Consider the following 22,744-nt stretch of genomic DNA (forward strand, 5'->3'; position numbering starts at 1 on the left):
GTGGCTGCCCAATAGAGTATTTTGGGCCTTCTGACATTGGCATTATTCATCTCAACAGGCTGGAAATAAGAGTAGGGCCAGCGAAACTGCACGCAAAGCAAATGTACTTTGGTGTGCGCATTGGTGTGGCTGTCACTTTCACGTTGACTACTGCTTTTTCGTGTGAAGCTGGACAGTGGCTGCCCGAATGAGCATTTTGGGCCGCACAGTTATTCAGGGTTAACAAGTGTATTTGCATTCTGATTTTCCAGCATTTCAGCACGTTTCCGTGCCAATACTTATATTGAGCACGATCTGTGCAGGCCGTTGCTTTTTCAGAATTGGGCTTCCATTAAAAGGAATATGTCATCAAATGAACTGCTTATTTATTTGAGAGGTCACAAGAGAATGCTTAGCTGCTGCGAACCCACCGGCAATATTTTGGTAGCCTTAATAAGGGCTGTTCTTTCGTTAATAAGAAGCTGTTATGCTTCATCCAGTGGCTCAATGCCGGACAGCTCGCAGTCGGAGTCGCTTTCTTCACTGTCATCTTCACCCAGTTGGATGATGATGGGTTGGATGTGGTCACTTCCAGACGTATCAAGCCTGCATTTGCCTCCAGGTCCATGACATGGTGAAGTTTCTTCCTCCAGTCTTCCACCATTATGTGCTTAATTTTTTCCCTCAAGACGTATTAGACCGTGTATAGCTTGACGTCTCTGTTGTCCGCAGCTATGCCATTTTTTACCTTTGCCCACAAGAGCTCGATAGGATTTAATTCGCAGTGGTACAGTGGGAGCCTGAGTACAATGCAGCCGGCTCTTTCAGCTGCATTGTCTACGATGTAGCTCAGGAAGCGTGGCTTTACAGATGCTACCAACTCAAGCAGCTGCTTTTTAACCACCCTTTCGCTGCGGGTGATGTTCTTGCTTTTGAGTCACTCCTGTATTTTTTCTTTCTTCCAAGCTGTTGTCGGCTATTTCTCTTCTCGCCGGGAATGGTAAGGTGCATTGCCCAAAACCATGACGCTACCAGCAGGCAACTTCTGCAAAACGTCATTAAACCATCCCTCGAAGTGATTGCTGTCCATTTCTTCGTGGTAGTCGCTTGTTTTTATGGCCTTGGAATATATCTAAGCTGCCGTCGACGAAGCCATCCTCGCTGCCAATGTGCGTCACAATCAGGCACAGGCCTTTTCCAGAAGGTTCTTGTAGACCCGTCGACAGGCCATTTGCTCGAGCGTATAGGTGTCCGCGCTTCTGCACCACGATGTCTGTCCACACGATCGACCCAGTGTGTACCGCCGTCACCCATGTCTCATCCAGGAAAAAGATCTTTCGGCCTCCTGCCCATAGCGCTCCACGTCACGAAGGTAGAGATTCCGCCATTCAGCAATGTCATCCCGGTCGATCAGCAGCGAATTGCGGCTCCTCTTCTCGTGCTTGAATTAGATCTCGACAAGCAGGCGACGCACAGTGCACCGCTTCAGTGATGGGAGATCCATTGTTGCGTGTGTCGAGGTGTGTGAGGCTGGCAGGAGGTCTGGACCCCACTTCACGCAGAGTCAGAGACGAGGAGAGCTTTCTCGGTGAAGAATTCTTTATACAATGTTTACATGTTGTCGTCGTTATCAGGAGAGAGACCAACAGAGCAGCTGCAAGCTGCTTAAATAACACCCCTCAGTCCACAGATTCCCCAGACAGTCCCCAAGGACGAAACAAGGTCAAGAGAGAGAGAGGGTCTGGGTAGCCTCCGTGGTCCTAACGCCGCTCTCGGTGGCCGGCACTTTCTCAAACCGCGCTGTGGCGTCAGGCCGATCTGGCGGTCAATCAGAATGGTGCGCCAGGGAAGTTTTATGGCCCGCATAGGACAAAGGGAACCAACTGTAAGGCACAGGGTCGAAACACAGCCCTCCTTTGGAAACCGTCCCAAACACAGTGGGAGTTGTTCGTGGTGCGGGCGCTGCCGAACAAAGGCGGGAGGGGGCTGCATTGCTGCCGGCACGCGGAGGGGCTGAATAGCAGTCCGTGATCCGGTGGCCGCTTCCGTCGTGGACGCCGTGCAGTTGCGGGAAACCCGAGCCGTGCACGTAGTCGTGTACCCGAAGCAGGGACCATGCGGGGATGAATGTTGCACACCATAGCACTGGCCTTCCATCAGACAAATCCCAGGGCAAAAACATAACACCATATACGCTTCGAGAACTCGTTAGTGATCTTCTCGACCGTCGGTATCTCGTTGCGGCGAAAGAAATTGTGCACACGACCTCGGTGCGCACAACGTGTCATACTTTGTGCTGCGTCTTCTTTTCTCCGCATTTTGTGGGTGCTTTCGCGAGGGCGTCAACAGTTTGCCACCCGAAATATGCGAAGCTTTGACCTCCCTCCTCACCTTGAACACTGTGCTTTCGCTGACACCGAGCATCTTGAGTTTGTAATGGTTGCGATAAATGCATTGCTTTATATAAGTACTTGTTCAATAGCAACTGATTCATTTCAAGCTCGGAACAGGAGTAGTAAATGTGCCGTGTACATGTAAAGAAGCGCAAAAGCCAAAGCTGCTCTTTCTACTTTTGTCACTTGCAATGAAGCTAAAGAGCAGACGACGGGCAGCGTTGTGGATGGCAAGGGGGTTATTTTTCGGTCGCGATCCGGCATGTGCTGTAGCACATGAGAGCTCTACTAAACCAGTTATCAAATACAGAAGTCTTTATTTATACCTAAAACTGCGCGTTTCAGGAGCACAATTTTTTTAGTGGAATTATTTTAGTCACGGAGGCAATCGGACATCGCGCTTTGGTCATCTGGGCGGGGCCTCCCATTTTTTCTAAAGTTGTATCCGACTATAGTCGTTCCTTCTGTGTCCGCATTCTTTAAGTTCTTCTGCTACAATCCTCGAATTATATATTGACCATACCAGTTGTGTTGTAATCTTCATGCTTTGTTACATGCATATGGCTTGCTATCAAAAAATGCAAATTGTCAAGAATCAAAATGAAGTATCTAGTTTTCACATATTATATGCTTATCATGCTGTGTCACTGGTGTTGGCACTAACAGTGTGTACTCAGACACTAACAAGAAACAAGCAGCTGAATTTCTTGCACATGCAAGGCGCTCATATCTCTCAGTATAAGAATGTATACTTTGCTTAATCTAGAAATACGCCTCAGGATTTCCGCTGTTTACACTAATGTCTGCATGACAAAAATGAAGAGTGCCCGAAATTTGCGTTCATGAGAACAGTGCACACGCGCGTCCACATTTCACGACAGCGCGCATGTACTCATGTAACTTTTAAGCTGTTCCTTATATTGCCCTCACCGATTATAAACACCTTCGTAGCACAGAAATAACTTCTGAAAAACACACAAGATACGTGAACGAGGCAGAAAGGGCCGGAACCAAAACTCGCCCGCAAAGCTTATGCACTGTTCACTTGAGAACATATGCATATTGCATAATACGAACACTTATACACCTAGTACCACTGCGACACATTGCACGTACATATCACAGTACACTTACGCTTCGTAAAAGTAAGAACCCTAGCGCTCGAACGTTCTGTACGTGTTCGCGGTCACCAATGCGCATCGCAGCCCGCAAAACAGCTCAAACGAAGGTAGACACAAACAGCACATTACGAATGACTGCGATGAGGCAATAATGAAGCTCATCGCTACACATCGTGCCATCGCTTCTGAAACACAAGCCAGTACTGCACAAACTTGCAATCTTCGCATCGATGAAGCGCGCACACACACCTACGAACACCATATGCTGAGGAGGGCGATTGCAATCTTTTCATTTTGCCGCGTACCGAACTAGTGTCATGCTTAGAATGTAGGTGTATACGATGGGCTTCGCGTTTGTAATGCACATGCAAAAAACGGCAAAACACACGAAATCGGCGGTTCCATAACTTCCGACCCTCCCGTAAACACAACACACATCCGTCTGTTTCCTTTGGCGATCGCACGGACTGAAGAGGTCAGGAAGAGTACAGCTGCTTGTTGTGTTAGACAAATAGCTTTGCAGGTGCTGAATAGCTCTTGCAGTGATCACAATAAATCACACAAAAAACAAACTGCCGCGGCAGCCTAGCGGTCTAGGCCTCGCGCTCCGCTTCGCTTCGAACCAGCGCCATGTTTATGCGGCCGCCGCACGGAGGCGAAAGTTCACGACCGCCTCTCGTGACGTCACGTCGGCCATTACTGGCGAACCGCTCGCTTGCGGTGCGGCGTGCGGCCATGGGCGGTTTGAGCGTAATGGTACGCCCACACTAGCGACAAAAATTGGAGGACGCTTAAGCTTCGCCTTCAAGAGTGGGACGCGACAGCGTTCCCGTCGACCCGCCAAGGGGTATAAGACAATGCGCTACGGCACAGCAATCACTTACGATGCGCCCCGCATCGGACTTAGCGCCCACCTATCACGCGGTGAACGTCGAGCAACGCAGCGTTCGGCGCGACAACGAAACGTGCGCCTGAGCGAACGAAACGAACCAAAGAACTCGGTGTCTCGGAGGGGAAACGATCTACGCCAGCCAAACGTCGTGATCGGCACGGGCAGAGAGATAGATAGTAATCTAAACCGGGAGCCCGGCGAAGCGTCGTCAGGGGAGAGGGAGTCCCGCGACGCGCCTGGCAGCGGTCCCAATGCGCGCGCGGCGCGCCTCCTGTCGGGGCAGCGCCGTACATTGAGAGGAGGGGGTCTTCTGTGTTTGCCGCAAGATGGCTCTGCGTGTGCGGAAAGCGCAAAAGAAATGCAGCGGAAACGCACTTCGCAACTCGTGTAATTGTGACTTCTGTACGTTACATGTTCATAATTACCGATATACACCGCAGTATAACTTTCCACGGCTGGTTTCGAAGGCAACACCGCATTCACTAGAGGCGCGTTTGCACCGCTTGGAAGCATCGAACTCGTGGCTGAGTGGTAGCGTCTCCGTCTCACACTCCGGAGACCTGGGTTCGATTCCCGCCGGGCCAATCTTGGAAGTTGCTTTTTATTTATGAAGCGCCTGCCGTGATTTATCGCTCACGGTCAACGCCGCCGACGCCGACACCCGACGCCGACGACACCGGCTTTTCTGCGACACGAGCTCCTTAACGCTATCGCGTTAAAAACGCGCGCGACACGCCGCACGCGGCAAGCGCCCGCGCGGCAGACGCGTGCGGGCAAGTCCACAGTCGCGTTTTGCGGCACGCGGCAGCGGCCCGTGGAGTCCCGCGTTGTCTCGTTCCATTCGATACTTCTCGCGACAACGCGCTCTCCGTTCTGCCCATTTCGTCTTCCATCGGAAGTGTCTGTGTTTTTTTGCGCCACTGCCGGCCACGCTCAGGCATGTCGGATACGGACGAGGAGCTACTGGTGACTGTGAACACAATAATACTTGTTTGTTCTTTACTTGTGCGACGCCGACGTGCCAGACAGCGGACGAGAAAGTTTTGAGTGCGGTACAGGGACACTGAGGGCCAGGCGCACACTCTGCTTCCCCACCTTCACCAATTACTCACCTGTCATGCCAAACTGCTGTCCATAATGTGCCAGCGGTTGGCGCGCAGCTCCTTGTCCGACGCTCGATTTATCATAGAGGTACGCATATCCGCGAACGGCTTCCAAAAACGCCTCCATTGCGAGGCGAATTCTTCGTCGACGCCTCAGTGGCGGTGTGGTAAGGCTTAACAAAAACAGCCCCCTTGACTGGAAATGGCCTCTGAGATTTTACGGCGCGCGTGTCACTGTTCAGTCTCAGAGCCCATAGATTATGATTCTTTGCTTATGCGACAGGTGGCGCCACAACAGCGCGGCTCGTAAAGCGGCTCGCTTCTGATTGGTGGACGTTTCGCGTCTGCCGCGAAAAATGGGTCTCGCACCCATTCGCGCGTTTGCCGCGCGTTGCTGCCGCTTTTCGTGAATCTTGCCGCGCGCGACAGCACCGCTCGCCGCGCGCGTTGTGTCGCGCGCGTTTTTGTCGCTAGTGTGGACGTACCATAAATCGGCCCTAAGCGGTGCGGTGGCCGGCGCGCTTTCTGCGGGTCACGAGGCCAGTCACGTGGCTTCGGCCCAGAAAGTGGGAGCCCGCACTTGGGCGTGATCGGGAGTGTCGCTCATTTGCGGGGCCGGAGGATTGCGCGGTCAATTACGGGCGCTGAAGGAGCCGCCGGGCGGCTGGGACTACCGGTTTGCGTGCAGTGCTCGCCAAGCTGTTCAACAGGCACCACCCGTGCCACTAGTCTTACGTCCGAATGTATTTATGGCATGCGTATTCTTTGATGTGTGCAGCATAAGACATCCTAGACAGAAGAGATTTGTCCAGCCTTCTGCATTCGGGGAACATAGCACTACTATAAGCGAAAAAGCGAATCCTAGGCAGGACGCACTCGCAGTTCACCCTTGTAGTTAAAGGTACAGACTGCACGAAACTAGCCTTAAATGCGTTGGTTTGGATGTACCGTGTGAAATCGCCGTGGAAATTACCCGGACAGCTAAGCCACAATGCATGAGCGGTAAAAGGCATCATGTACACAATCTCTCTCTATATATATAGGCTATACTTTCCGACGAGATAACAAAAACGGACTACTTGTCCGATGAATATCGCCCCTACGTGTAAATACATATAGTCCGAAATCGTCCTTTCTGTAAATGTATTTCCTATGTGTTTAGAATGCACAAAGATGTGAATTAACCGCATCATAATAATACTACAACTAATAATTCTTAATATTAGTATTTATTTGTGCATAACAGGATACGCATGAGGGATGACGTACGAGGCATCGCAGAAAGTGAGCTGTGAATACACGCAGATAGCTCTGACCATTTCATGAAAGCTATACACAGAAAGCTTCACATACGCATGCATTGCCTATGGACCCATAATGCCGTTTCTTTGCTGAGGAATGCATTGGTACCACAACATGAAAAAAAAATATCCACTTCCATTCCTCCCTGTGAAACTGGATGTACAGCGAAGCTGCTGCCGACGTTACACAAGCGCCACGGCCACACGAGACGAACCTCAAGCGCGTACGCACGTGGGCGGAAGTGCAGCCTGCATCCTCATTCTCCCATGGCCTCCGCCAAGAGCGATTGCATTATTGTAGTAAATGAACGGTTAAAAGTAAATTCCCTAAGAAAAATGCACAAAGTACGACTTACAGACAACCTACAGACATAATAGCTTGGGACAGTTATTTGAATATGGGAGAAAACTTAAATGTGTTACGCGGAAACTGAATGGTAACTGACAAAGTTATGCATCGCTACCTTATTTTTATTTATGTTCTTTATTACATACTGCAGACACGAAGTCCATGCAGGTGGATAATACAATATTAGGTCACAAGAAGTAAAACAATGTCAATACAACAAAATGCTGCAACAATACGGCAATAATGTTGATAAAAAAGTAAAAGAGTGGGCACGTGAGCAGCGTCGCAGCGACAATGACCAACAGACCGCCTTTGTTTGCCATCCAGGTGCTGCTTCCACTTGTGGCGCACGGCATCTACAGTATCTGCAATCCTGCCCGTGACAGTGCTTTTTTGCACCAAGTGACGCAGTTTGCCTCCTGTCAATTGCCTCCGTTCGTTCATCAGGCGGCGCCCTCAAGATTTGTGTACAGTCCTTTCCACTGCAGAGCTGCGGCATGGTCATCGACAGCAAGTTAAACGCCAGTATTTAAGCGCCGGTATCCGTGGGACCGCTTCAGTAGGCACATGAGCAGCGTCGCAGCGGCAATGACCAACAGACCGCCTTTGTTTGCCATCCAGGTGCTGCTTCCACTTGTGGCGCACGGCATCTACAGTATCTGCAATCCTGCCGTGACAGTGCTTTTTTGCACCAAGTGACGCAGTTTGCCTCCTGTCAATTGCCTCCGTTCGTTCATCAGGCGGCGCCCTCAAGATTTGTGTACAGTCCTTTCCACTGCAGAGCTGCGGCATGGTCATCGACAGCAAGTTAAACGCCAGTATTTAAGCGCCGGTATCCGTGGGACCGCTTCAGTGGGCACATGAGCAGCGTCGCAGCGACAATGACCAACAGACCGCCTTTGTTTGCCATCCAGGTGCGTAACCACATTCCTTTGAATGCTAAGAAAAGTGACAATCGATGCTTACTGCTGCTCGCGTGCCCACGGGTGTTTTTGAGCGTGTTGACTGAATGTTTCAACAGCTGTCTTCTTTTGCTATTGTCGGGAGATGTGGAAGTAAATCCAGGTCCTTCTCACACGCGCACCAAAATTATCGGTGGTGCTTCGAGCACAGACACCTCGAGCGAGGAAAGCAGCAGTGCCGCTAACGTCGTATTAACACAATCGGAGCAAAACATGGAAATACTTCGTATCTTGAAGGAATCGCAGGCACAGTCAGTCGCGCTTTCAGCAAGTAACAGAGATATAAAGAAAACCATGGAAGAACAACGGAGCGGACAGCAGAGTATTATTTCAGCTCTCGCAAATACGAATTCCAGGCTTACGACAGTTGAACACTCACTTGAAGCAATTGACGGAGTAAAGCAGGACCTCGAATGCACTGCTCTTGATATTCGCAAACAAAATCAACTGCTGCAGGCACGAATTCATGAATTAGAAGACCAGAGTCGTAGAAATAATTTAATTTTTCATGGTATCGCCGATAAGAATGCCGATTAAACATGGGATGAAACGGAACAAAAACTTCTAAACGTCCTGTCAAAATACGTAGACCCCAAACTCTCGCCGAATGACATAGATAGGTCTCATCGATTAGGGCGGTATTCTAATTCTGGATGCCGTCCGGTGATTGTGAAGTTCCACAACTTCAAAACCAGAGAAAGAATTGTCAAGTGTAAAAGAGACATAAAAGAAGAAGACATTCAAGTGGCAGAAGATTACTCGTTTGCCACACGCCAAGCACGCAAAAAACTTATTGGCTTCGCCAAATCACTGCCCGGCTCCCCATCTTTCAAGTTAAAATACAATAAGTTGGTCGTAAACGACAGATCTTACATGTATGACCCCGTAAACGATAAGACATTTGAGATTACCGCAGAACGCACCAAGCCGGTGACCCAGCGCATGCCTTCGCCTCTCCCCGCTGCATCTAGCTCTTGTCAATGTGCCTTACAGTTACCGAGGGGCAGTGGCCGTTGTTTAAGCGCAGCTCAAACATCAGTTTTATTTACTAATATCCGAAGTGTCATCAAAAGACGCACTGAACTCTCCTCGCCCATAAGTGCGTGTTCCGCTGACATCGTCGTCCTAACTGAAACTTGGCTGCACGAATACATACGTGATTCTGAGATATTCGATTCATCAAATCGGTTCCACTTCTATCGTTGTGACAGGAAAAATCGGGAAGGTGGCGGCGTACTAATAGCCGTCAGTAAAAAAATAGTCATATTCTCTTCACATAATGTCAAGCATCGAAATTATATGGGTATCTCTTCAACTAGGCTACCACAGAATAATCCTAGGCGCATGCTGCCGACCTCCTAATGCCTCTCCTACATTTGTTGCAGACCTTCACGATACCATTAAAGTCATAGTAACGCGTTACCCCTCGTCATCTATCTTTCTGTTTGGTAATTTTAACTTTCCGGGCATCAATTGTTCCTCGGCGCAACCATCCTCCTCTTCGGCGCTATGCAAGGAATTCACTAATTTATGTTCACTGTTCAATCTTACCCAAATTGTTACTCAGCCTACAAGAATTACTGAAGTTACAAGAAGTACATTAGACCTCGTACTAACAACATACCCAGAACTGTGTTCAGAAATAACCTACATGCCCCAGTTAAGCGACCATTCTTTGCTAAATTTTTCTGTAAACATTCCCATGCAAAAATCTGCTAGTCACAGTAAAATAATACGCATGTATCATCGCGCCGACTTCAACAAAGTTAATAATGAACTAGGCTCTTCCCTGGCCACCTTTTTCGACAAATTCGACTCGCGATCGGTGAACGCAAACTGGCTCTTATTCAAGAACAAAATCTTAGACCTCACCAGCCGTTTCATACCCACTCGCGTAATATCTTATCACCTGCATGCGCCATGGTATACCGCGCATCTTAAGCGCTTGTCTAACCGTAAAAAACGCTTCTTCCGTTCAGCTAAAGAATCGCGCACTGAACATCATTGGTCCCGTTATCGGTCTGCAGCTTACACTTACAATTTTGCGGTCATGAACGCTAAAGCAAATTATCAGAATAACACTCTACCGGGTATGTTGCTCAATAACCCAAGAAAATTTTGGAGCGTCATTAGCCCTTCTGAAACGTCTAGAATAGTACTAACGAATTCAAGTGACGAACCTATATCCGATACTACCTGTGCAAATGTACTGAACGATGTTTTTTCGAGCTTTTTTTCAAATGGTGAAACTACGGATTTGCCTCAACTGGATCATAGCACCTTCCTCCCAATGCACCCTGTAGTCATCCATCCTGATGCTATAGCTAAAATAATTGACAATCTTAGGATATCTTCCAGTCCTGGTGTCGATTGCATTACTACAAAGTTCCTGAAAAGTACTAAAATGTATTCATCACTTGCCTTAACTAAAATATTTCAGCAATCATTGGAAAACGGTGAACTACCGGCCGATTGGAAGATAGGTAAGGTGGTTCCTGTACATAAATCTGGTAATAGACACTCGGCTTTTAACTACCGGCCCATTTCTATTACCAGAATCCCTTGCAAAATCTAAGAGCACATACTCTTTTCACATATTGTCATTTTCCTTGAATCAAACTCGTTTTTTCATCCTTCTCAGCACGGTTTTAGGAAGTCCTATTCATGCGAAACACAGCTACTCTTATTCACGCACAAACTTCACGCAATTTTAGACTGCCCCTCTATCGCCGACTGCATCTTTCTAGATTTCGAGAAGGCATTTGATAAGGTTTCCCATCATCTTTTGTTACTAAAGCTGCGCATGGTTGGATTAGACAATAACATTTTAAAATGGCTTGAAGTGTTCCTTACCCATCGTCAGCAATTTGTTTCCGTCAACAATGTTAACTCCACCGTTCACCCTGTTCTTTCCGGTGTGCCGCAAGGCACTGTCTTGGGGCCCCTGCTTTTTCTTATATTTATCAACGACTTACCCAGTAACCTTTCTTCTTCTGTACATCTATTCGCCGATGACTGCGTGCTTTTTCGGCAAATAACAAATGATAGTGATAAGCACATGATTCAGTCTGACCTTAACGCTATCTCAACATGGTGCAAAACTTGGAATATGACTTTAAATGCTGACAAGTGCAAACTTATGCACATGTCTCGTGTTAATGGTGAATTGCCAGTATATACTCTTAATGGTGTGGTGCTTGACCCTGTTACAAGATACAAGTACCTCGGAATTCATATTACGTCTAACCTTAGCTGGCATGCGCACATTGAGCACATCACTAACAAGGCTAATCGCATGCTCGGATATCTGAAACGCAACTTTCACGCAGCCCCAACTAGCATCAAACTTCTGCTCTATACCACACTCGTACGTTCACAACTCGAATATGCTTCATCAATCTGGGACCCTGGTGTTAAGAGTTTGATCGACCAACTGGAGATGTTACAACACAAATCAGCGCGGTTTATTCTTTCTGAATTTCGGCGTACATCAAGCGTAACCACTATGAAGACTACCCTGGGCCTAACTTCACTTGCATCACGACGCAAAATTGCACGCCTGTGCCTTTTTCACAAAATACTTCATCATGAGTCCATTGGCTACGAGTTACTTCTTCGCCCTTCATGTTTCACGCCGCAGAGATCACATACATAAGGTAGGCATTTCTACATGCAAAACTAAAACATTCTTGGATTCTTTTATTCCTCACACGTCATATGACTGGAACCACCTTCCTTCCTCAATTGCCACAATTCCTGACCCTGTATTGTTTCGGACTGCTGTTACCGCTTCTATTGAATGATATATTGTGTTGATGACTTATCGTAACTTATCTATGTCTTAGTAATTGTTCTCTGCTGTTGCTTGTATTTCAGTGTTATGTATTAGCCACTCCCCTCTGTAATGCTTTGCCCTGAGGGTAAAAATAAATAAATAAAATAAATAAAACAATCGTAATACAAGCTTACTAAAGGCAAGTCATTCCAGCCATTAATGGTGCGTGGAAAGAAAGAGTACTTAAATAGGTTGGTTCGGACAAAATATGCGGTTAGTGCATTTTGGTGATGTTGGGGAGTAGGGCTCGTTATTAATGGACTTACAATGCCGGGTCGAGTGCCAATTTATTGTTAAGTAACCGAGAAAGAAAGCCAAGCCGTAATTTTTTCAGCGCCATTCAACAGCAGGAATATTATCAGACCTCATTAGTTCAGTTGGCGAGTCGAATGTCGAAAATTTGTTGTAAACTAACGGGATAGACTTTCTCTGGATTCGTTCAAGTTTCTTTATGTTACATTGAGTGTAGCGATCCAGATGGTACAGGCATGCTCGAGCTTTGGTCTAAAGAAGTAGTAATTAGCAAGCAGTTTAACAGAGGATGTGGCGTGTTTAAGCATGCATTTCAGAAAACACAGTTTGCGGAAAACAGATAAAGATATTTTCCACGTGAGCTTTCCTCCTTATGTGACCTGGCCACCACAGAGCTCCCCTAGAATCGCCATATCGACACCCAGCTTAGCGCGGACACCTGATCGACATGGGTCAAACACGGGGCAGAGTTCCCAGTCTCAACCCCTCCTCTAGCGCCGGCCTCTGACAGCTGCATTAGAAGGGAACGCCACGAACCCCGGCCGTGAGGTTTCCAGCTCAGGTTGCTGCAAAGGGTGTGCCCTAAATATTTATAGTCAGTAATTTGGTTTAGGTGCAGAGAGCCTAGCATATCACTATAAGAGAGAGAGATGTTTTCCTGCGGGAGATGGAAGAAAAACATTTATTCAAATTTGAAGGTCATCCCCCACTGATTGCACAATAGAATATTTTACTTAGGGATGTGGGGATTTGGGGAATTTGACGTGCCATTACGCGGGCGCATTTCACCCATGTCTGTAATCCAAAAGCCATGCCGTTCTTGCTCCGAACCAGTTTTAGCGGTGGCGCTCCACTCGCCATGGTTCGCAGTGAGGGCGGAGCTAGTGACGTCACGCAGCGGCCCCTGGTGGCTACTGCCGTGACGGTACCGGCTCTCTTCTTCCTTCGGACAGCACCCGGTACGTACGATGCTCTCTCTCATCCGCCGACGCCTTTGTGACTAGGATTGAGCTCGCGCGCAGCGGCGCTAGAGGCTGACGGCTGACGCGGCCCTCTGGCTCGCTAAGCTCGAACCCGCGGTGGTCGGTACGCCTGCGAGACCCGAAGACCCCACACTGGCGCCCAACGCGGATTCAAAGGCTCATTAAGCCTTTGTCTGTGCTTTGCCGAGTTAGTACGCCTTTGCATATTATACTTGCCGCGTTATGTCTGCTAGGCCGAGTGACCTTGGTCACTTATGAAGCAGCGAACTTATGCACCCTCACCTGTAGCAGCCCCCTGTGGGGACGACAACATGAGGCGCTACGTACCAGCTCCCAGTGGAGCAGTAGCGTTGTTTGGGAACGGGGCCAGAGCCCTCCCCGAACAGTGCACACCAGCACATTCGTCTGCCAGGACTCCCTTCGGAATGCAAGGCGATGCGATGTCGCAGCGCTCTCGATCGGCTCCCTGTGGAGTTTACGGAGCACGGCACGGAAACGGGGCCTTAGCCCTCTCCGACGTTTTCCCGATGGCTGCTACTCAAATGAGCAGCCAAAACCAGTGGTCTGCCACGGCCCCCTGTGGGGATTACAATGCTGCAGCCACGAATTTCGCTCATTCGTCTCCCTTTGGAGTACATTCGGTTGTGCCCAGTGGCGCAACCTTCGAGCAAGCACCTGTTTTGTCGACGATGGCTGCAAGCGGCCTAAGCAATTCACGTATAGCTGCCTCAAGTGGCGGCTGTGAACGACAGCAGGCGCACCCCGCTAGGAGCCCGTTTTGCTCTGGGGCTGGCGGCGCAGCGGCCGGTATCCCTGTGGAAACCGCGCCGCTGATCGAGCTGGAGGACTGTTCACTCTTGCTCGACCACGCCGCTAACGCGCCAACGGTTCCCTTTGGAGCAGGCGCACAGACGCTGTTACAAAACGCCGCTGAAATGATTCAGTCACTCTCGGGGGCAGTTAAGACGCTTTCGGCTGTACCGAAATGCGCGCACCCCGCTGTACGGTTGGCAGTCCCGACTTACAGCGGATACGGTGACTTGCTCAGTGCCAGGGATTATTGTGACTTCCTGGTACGCTACCAGATGGCAAATCGTTTGGTGGATCAGGAGGTGCTGGAACGCGTCGTTCCCGTAGCACTTACTGACACGGGGCTAGGTGGTACCGGCTTTCCGGATACCGTGCAACAACCCTCGAGGAGTTCCGCGTGGCATTCCTGCGCGAATTCCTGCCCGCTGACTACCAGAGTAGGATGCGGCGAGAGCTTGAGCTACGTACACAAGCTCCTGACGAGTCGCTTCAGGAGTACGTACGCGCGATGCAAGACCTTTTCTTAATCGCCGAGCCCAATGCTTCGAACGAGGAACGCGTCGAACGGGTGATCAGGCAGGCACATCCGACCTTTTCGGCGTACCTGCGCGGCGGCCGCTTCCGAGATTTAGAAGAATTGGCCGCCCAGGCAAAGCGTATTCAAAGCGACATTCTTGCCGCGCGAGCCTATCGCCCACCGCCGCCCGCCAGCGATGCCCTTGAGCCACGCTGCGCGTGGGGAGGACCTGTGCCCCTCCCACAACGGCAACAACCCGGCCAAGCTGCCTTTGCGGCTACAAGCGGGGGTGTTTGGACGCTGAGCGCGCGCGCTCTAGATCCCTACACGTACGGGAGGCGGGCAGCCTGTGCTGCACCACCGCCCGAAATGCATGCGCAGGGACGCACTTCGACCCAACGGATCGCAGATGCGGACGCTCGTGACAACAGGCCCTTTGGTCAAGCAGCGAGTCGACCTCGGCAGGGAGCTGAGGCCGCTCCGCCTCAGGAAAGGTACCGAGAAGGAGTGCGCTGTTTTCGCTGCCAACAACGAGGGCACATAGCAAGGGCCTGCACCGCGCCCAGGCCTCCTGCGAGGTCGGGAAACGGGAGCGCGGGTCGCTCGTGAAGGCACGAGTGACCGAAACCTTGCTTGTACCCTCGGCGTATCGAGCAGGTTGTGTTGCTGGGGCGCACGCGCCCTTCATTCCGGTGACCATTGTCGGCCACGAATTTCCTGCGCTGTTGGACACGGGCGCAAGCGCTACAGGTGTTATCCCACTTGCAGAAGCACTCAGTGCGCTTGCGGGATTGCCGAACGACATTCAATCTTGCGAAAGGCGTGGCCCATTCGGCGGGCGCCGCAACGCTGACTGTCAGGTGGGGCGAGCGAATGAGAGGCACGCGTTTCGGTCATCTCCCCGGGCTCAGTGTTCCTGTGATCCTCGGAAGGGACTTTCTCCTTAAAACAGGAATCGTTGTGGACATTGCGAATGGCGGCTATCGCGACGGACCGTTCACGTTGCTAAAGCCGTTCATCAGCCCGCCGGCGTCCGATCTTGCCTGTGCAGATGGGGCGTCGGAAACGTGCCGCGCGCCGAGTTCGGGGGCAAGCCCTCGAGCTGTGCGCTCGCCTGCTGAGACTCCCCTTTGGGAAGGAGAGGCACGGCACGAACCGCGTCGCGCGCAGAATTCGGGGGCAGGCCCCTGCGCTATGCGCTTGTCGACTCTAAGTCCCCATAGGGATCGAGCGACACGGCACGAAGGGGCACCACATCCTCTGGCCGCCTGTGCGGTTCATTTGGATGATACACAGAAGGCTCGCTTGTCGGCACTGTTATGCCAGCACGAAAAGCTCTTCGCCGATCAACCTGGATGTACCGATTTGGCGAGCCACACGATCGAAACTGGAGACGCGCTTCCTTTGAAGTGTAACCCCCGGCCCGTCAGCCTAGCCAAGAGGCAGGTGATCGATGGCTTGCTGGACGAGATGCTATCGGCCGACATTATCCGCGGCTCGTACAGCGCCTGGGCGTCTCCAATTGTGTTGGTGCCTAAGAAAGATGGCAGTCATCGCCTGTGAGTAGACTACTGCCGTCTGAACGGAGTGACTCGTAAGGATGCCTATCCGCTCCCCACGATTAAGTCCATCGTAGGAACCTTGGGCAGTGCGAGGTACTTTACTACGCTGGATGCCTCTAAAGGTTACCTACAGATCCGGATGGATCAACGTGACCGGTGCAAGACCGCGTTCACGTCCCACAGAGGGTTATTTGAGTTTACTCGTATGCCCTTTGGTCTATGCAACGGTCCTGCGACCCTTCAGAGACTCATGGATGGCGTCCTCGGGGAAGCAAAGTGGTCATACTGCATGTGCTACCTCGACGACATCGTGATTTATTCACGAACCTTCGATGAACACTTGGCCCATGTTGCCGATGTGCTCGAGAGGGTGAGGACCGCCGGGATGACTTTGAATCCTGCGAAAGCCCAACTAGCGCAAACCCGAGTTCAGTTACTGGGGTTTACGCTGGGCGGAGGCTCCATTGAGCCGGACCGGGAGAAACTTCGGGCAATCCTCGATTTCCCCGCGCCCAAGGACGTACGTGGCCTTCGCCGCTTTTTGGGAATGGCCAACTTTTACCGGTGATTCATTCCGTCCTGTGCCCGAGTGCAGGCACCCTTGAGCAAGCTCTTGGGTAAGTCGGCCGCGTGGCAGTGGGGACCTGAGCAGCAGCAGGCCTTTCGCCAACTGTCTAGCCCCATTGCGGTGACAGCACAGCTCAAACTCCCCGACCTGACCAGACCGTTCGTTTTCCAGACCGACGCGAGCGATCTGGGTTTAGGAGCAGTCCTCCTACAGGAATACGATGGCGTGTTGCAGCCGTTGGCCTTTGCCAGCCGCTCTTTGATTCCGGCAGAGAGGAATTATTCCGTGACCGAGAAGGAGTGCCTCGCTATCGTGTTTGCACTACGTAAGTTCGATGTGTACCTTGATGGGACGAAATTCGTAGTGCAGACGGATCACAGTGCGCTCAGTTGGCTGATGCGGCTCCGCGAGCCTGCGGGCCGACTGGCGCGCTGGGCTCTCCTGATACAGCATTATGACTTTTCAGTGCAGCATCGAAAGGGGAGCACCAACGTGGTAGCTGACGCGCTATCCCGTGCCCCATTGTGCACCAGGAGCATTCCTCCAGATGTTACAGCCACTGCCGGTGCCTTTGCACCAGCAAGCATCGGGGGCGAAACGAGCGCAGAGAGAGGCGAGTCCGGAAACGGGGAAACCTGTCATTCCGCTCTCCAGGCAAGCAGCGCGCCGCAAAACGAGCGAGCGGGGGAGCTTCTCGAAAGCGAACCCACGACGCCGTTGGCTGCAGCCCTGAGTGGGGACGAGACCAGACTTCCCTTTGGGAGAATTGGAATCGCATTCAGCAGGCAAGAGTTACTGAAGGCCAAGCAAATTGATCCGTTTTGTCCCGGAGTGAGCGACGGTCTCAGGGAGACGGAGCGCCGAGACGCTGCTGGTAGTGCGGCGGGCGCAGGGGCGCCGGAACCAGCGTGTGTCGCTGGGTCCCCCGCGGATTCATATTTGCTGGGTCACGATGGGCTCCTGCTGAAATACATAGCTACCGATGACGAGGCTGTGGACCCGTTTAAGGTGGTTATCCCCAAGAGTCTGAGAAGCGCACTGTTGCGATCATCTCATGACGAACCCTTGGCCGGTCATTTGAGTGGCTCCAAAGTTTTTGCGAAACTAAGCCAAACTGTGACCTGGCCTGGCATAAAGCATGACATTTTTCGCTATTGCCGTTCCTGCCATGTCTGCCAAACGCTGAAATCAAGGGGTGGCAAGCCGCCCGGGTTGATGAAACCAATTGACAGTGAGCGTCCGTGGCAAGTGGACACCTGCGATCTTATGGGGCATTTCCCCAGGAGTAAGCAGGGGTTCACACACCTGATGGTAGTCGTCGATCATTTTTCGAAGTGGGTGGAGTTGTTTCCGCTTCGCAAAGTGACCGCGCGAGCGGTGCTGGAGAGGCTACACGAAGTTTTTTGTCGGCTCGGCTTTCCGAAAACACTAATTACGGACAACGCGTCCTATTTCACCGCTCGGGTGTTTGGTGCTACGTGCCGTTCCCTGGGAATTAATCACTGCACCACGTCGCCCTAACACCTTACCATCTTGACTTGGCAGTGGCGACGACCCTGGTGTGCATCACCTTACGCCTGCTATTTCCTTTGGTGCAGATTGTCTCTGCGCAGCCGCAATTGTGCGCCACGTCAGCATCGGCCGAGACCACGTGACCTGACACGCTACTCGGCACGGATCGACAACAGGAGGCGCGGCACTCTTCGGCGACGCTGATATCTACAACAAAGGCCTGACGTCACCCATTCCAGAAGCTACAAAAGGAGCCTTCTTGCGCTTACTGCATTCACTTGGCAGTGGCGACGACCCTGGTGTGCATCGCCGTACGCCTGCTATTTCCTTTGGTGCAGATTGTCTCCGCGCAGCCGCAATTGTGCGCCACGTCAGCATCGGCCGAGACCACGTGACCTGACACGCTACTCGGCACGGATCGACAACAGGAGGCGCGGCACTCATCGGCGACGCTGATATCTACAACAAAGGCCTGACGTCACCCATTCCAGAAGCTACAAAAGGAGCCTTCTTGCGCTTACTGCATTCACTTGGCAGTGGCGACGACCCTGGTGTGCATCGCCTTACGCCTGCTATTTCCTTTGGTGCAGGTTAGTTAGGTTCTGGTTGTTATTTTTTTTCCCTTCTTGTCGCTGCTGCCAAGTGTGTGCCTCACCTTGCTTGTGTGACGATGTCAAAAGAGTTTGCAAAAGCGAAAGACGAAATCCTTCAGAAACTAAAAGATGATCTCAAGATAGAATTGAAATCGTCACGCGAAGCGTACGAGAGAGACCTGCGCAATGAAATTCATGATCTGAAGAATGAGCAGCGAAGCATGGCACAGAGCATCGAATTCGCGCATAGAGAAATAACCGACTTAAAGAAGAAATTTGAAGCTGAAGTAGCAAAAAACACTCAGCTTTTGAAAGAGAACCAGGCAATCAAGGCAAAGTACGTTTCCTTGGAAAGAAAGAATAGCGAGCTTGAGAACCAGGTAGTTCATCTTGAACAGTATTCTAGGAATGCGAATCTTGAAATCCAGGGAGTCGTTAAGACAGAAAATGAAAGTGTTGTTGCCATATTGTCCACTATTGGAGATGCTATTGAAGAACCGATCAGTGAGTGTGATATCGAGACTTGCCATCGCGTCCCCACGCGTAAGCCGGATAAAACTAACATTATCGTGCAATTCAAGTCCCGGTCGAAGCGCGACATGACATTAAGAAAAGCGAGAAAAGCCCGGCTTACTAATGACAGTCTAGGACTTCGCAGCTCAAGTCCTATCTATGTAAATGAGCATCTTTGTCCTACACTAAAGAGACTTCTCAGTATGGCTATCAGGCGTAAGAAGGACTGCCAGTGCAGATCCGTGTGGACCTATAATGGAAAGATTTTTGCGAGGCAGTCAGACACTTCTGGCGCCATATCCATAACTTGTGAAGACGACCTCAATAAGATAACATAGGTGTAATTAGCCCCCCACCCCTCTTTCTGAGTGCACTTTAAGCATTCAAAATGCGCTACCACGATTTTGCGTTGCCCTGCGAAATTCTTGCAAGTTCTTTTATGTACGGTTCTGCTTTGCATATTTACACACGCTCTCGCTAAGCATGACCAGATTGCCTATTTCCTAGATAAATTCTCTTTTCAGTATAGTATTTTAATGCTTACTGAAACATGGTATTACGACGGGTGTGCAATGCTCCGTCTTAATGGATACAAAAACTTTTTTATCAATCGCAGTAGTCGTAGGGGCGGTGGCGTCGCTATTTATGTTAAAGCTTCTGAAGAATATGAAGTAATATCAGATTATACATGCATCACAAACGATTACGAGGTACTAACACTGAAACGAAACGCTGACGTCATTACTGTCGTTTATCGCCCACCAAATGGGAATTTTGGGCACTTTATGAACTTTTTCGAAAGCTTCTTGCAATTTGTATCCTCAAATAGTCTGAAACTCATTTGTGGTGGAGACTTTAAGATAAATACCCTCGACGCTAGCACTTGCGCTCAAGATTTCAACAACACCATTTCTTCCATAGGCTTTGTGAATATAATCACTACACCGACACGCATCACTGTACTAACTTCATCGACACTTGATTTGTTTATTACCAATGCGGAAACTAGAGTTGCTCATGCATGAACCATAGCATGTGACATAAGTGACCACTGCCCAATCTTCATGATTTTCTTCCCCCCCAAAGTTCACGAGAATAGTCTAAGGGACGCAATCACAGTCCAGTATATATCTGACGATGCTTTACTTTTATTTAAGCGTGACATCAGTGCTCAGGATTGGTCTTTTATATTAGGAATAAAGAACGTGAATAATGCATCTAAGTTTCTTCTAAGTTCATTGAAATTTTTCAGCGAATATACGCGATACATTTTCCTTTTACAAGTTTCAAACTATCAAAAAGGATAAGAAAACCTTGGGTCACTCCTGCCCACAGGAAAGCTATCAATAAGAAAAATCGATTATTTCACACCTTCTTACTTACAAGAGTACCGTCCGATTTGAAAGATTTTAAAACTTTCAGAAATAAACTGAACGCCGAGCTACGGTCGGCAAAATTACGATATTATCAGCGGTTGTTTTCTGATATAAAGAAACAGCAACCTGACGCCGCATGGAAAGTGCTAAACAGAGTGCTCGGTCGCGAAAGTAATAGGGAAACGCCCTCAATGTTAACGCACAATAACCGTGAAATAGTCGGTCAGGCGCTTGTTGATCATTTCAACCAAGCGTTTCTAGACCACGCCCTTCCAGATACTAACCTACAGGTTATCAGACCGTCAAGCAATTGCCCTGCTGAAAGCTTTGCTCTGCATGATATAAGTGAAGCTGAAGTTTATCGAACATTTCTAGGTCTAAAGAACAGCAAGGCTTTAGATATAGACAACCTACAAACAAAGCCCATAAAATATGTTATCGAATACATTACACCTGCGCTCGCTCACATATTCAATCTCGCTATCCAGTCAGGTCAAATTCCTGACGCACTGAAACGATCCAAGGTAACAGTCATTTACAACGGAGGCAATAAAAATGAGACAAAAAATTACAGGCCAATATCTGTGATACCAATTTTTTCTAAAGGCTTAGAAAAAATATTGTTTTCTCGACTAACTAACTTCTTTGACAAAATAAATCTTCTTTCCGACGCCCAGTTTGGTTTTAGGAAAGGACGCTCTACCGAAACAGCTTTATTAACTCTTAAAGAAAGTGTGCTACAAAACATTGAAAATAAACGCATAACTCTCGGTCATTTCGTAGATTACAGTAGGGCATTCGATTCACTTAACCATAACATACTTATATTAAAACTCTCGGACTACGGGGTTCGCGGTAAGCAGCTCGAACTATTCCGTTCGTACTCAGCCAACAGGACTCAGTCTGTGTACATCGGCAATTACCATTCATCTCCCCTCGATATAAAATGTGGTGTACCTCAAGGCAGTATTTTAGGTCCTCTTTTGTTTAACGGATACATAAACGATATTGTCCACATTGACACAAGCTCAAAATTTGTCATATATGCCGATGATAGCACTATCCTACTCTCCGGAACTGATGAAGCCGATCTAGCGTAAAAATGTAATCATGTCCTTGAGAAGCTCTTATTCTGGTCAAATTCTAACTGCCTCAAGATTAACCCAGCTAAAACCAAAGTACTTTTCTTCCGTGCAAAAAATAAAGTAATCAATTTAGAACAGGATATATACTGCGATGGGCACAGGATCGAAATCGTCAGTGAATATAAAATTCTCGGTGTAACATTTAGCTCTAATCTCACATGGGATTCGCATGTTGACAACTTATGCAAAAAACTTTCAATGACCACAGGAGCTCTATCGCGTTGCCGTGCAATTCTCCCAGTGGAAGCCAAAAAACAAATTTATTCTGCATTGTTCGCTTCTCATATTAATTACTGCAGTCTCGTATGGTTGACCACTACACAATGGAATATTACGAGGATTTGTTTATTACAAAAGAAAGTTGTTCGCAATATCGCAAATATCGATTATTTAGCTTCCACAGAACACTATTTTAGGTTGTACAACATTATGAAAATACAACATATGTATGAATTTCGTGTTTTGCGTTCATTCTATGTGTCTTCACCCACTTTTAGAAACTTTATTAGTACAATAGCACTACTTCAGCAAAATACCAATGATCGTACACGTTCTCTTGACTTTTGGATAATTCCGCGTTTCCGTACATTTTACAAACTGCAGTCTTTTAAATATAATCTTCCATTAATCCTAAATAAATACAAAGATATAGTAGAGCCCACACTAGCATTACTTCAACAGCTCTTTTCCTAAAAAAAATAAATATCATACCTACCACTATTGTCATGCAGCTACGTACATTCATATTCTTTTTTTTTTTAACAGAAGCTAAATACTATTGTGACTGCTTTTATTTCACATTGTAGAGATTTTGGAATGTGATATCTTTTCCTGATGTATTATATGTGTTTCTGTGTATGCATAAGTGAATTCATGTATGTACATGCATGTGTGCATGTATATATGTATGTATATATATATGTGTGTGTAGGAATGTGTATATGTGTGGGTGTATGTGTATATGTATATATATATATA

Source organism: Dermacentor albipictus, unplaced genomic scaffold (genome assembly GCF_038994185.2).
Source record: "Dermacentor albipictus isolate Rhodes 1998 colony unplaced genomic scaffold, USDA_Dalb.pri_finalv2 scaffold_15, whole genome shotgun sequence".
Classification (NCBI taxonomy): domain Eukaryota; kingdom Metazoa; phylum Arthropoda; class Arachnida; order Ixodida; family Ixodidae; genus Dermacentor; species Dermacentor albipictus.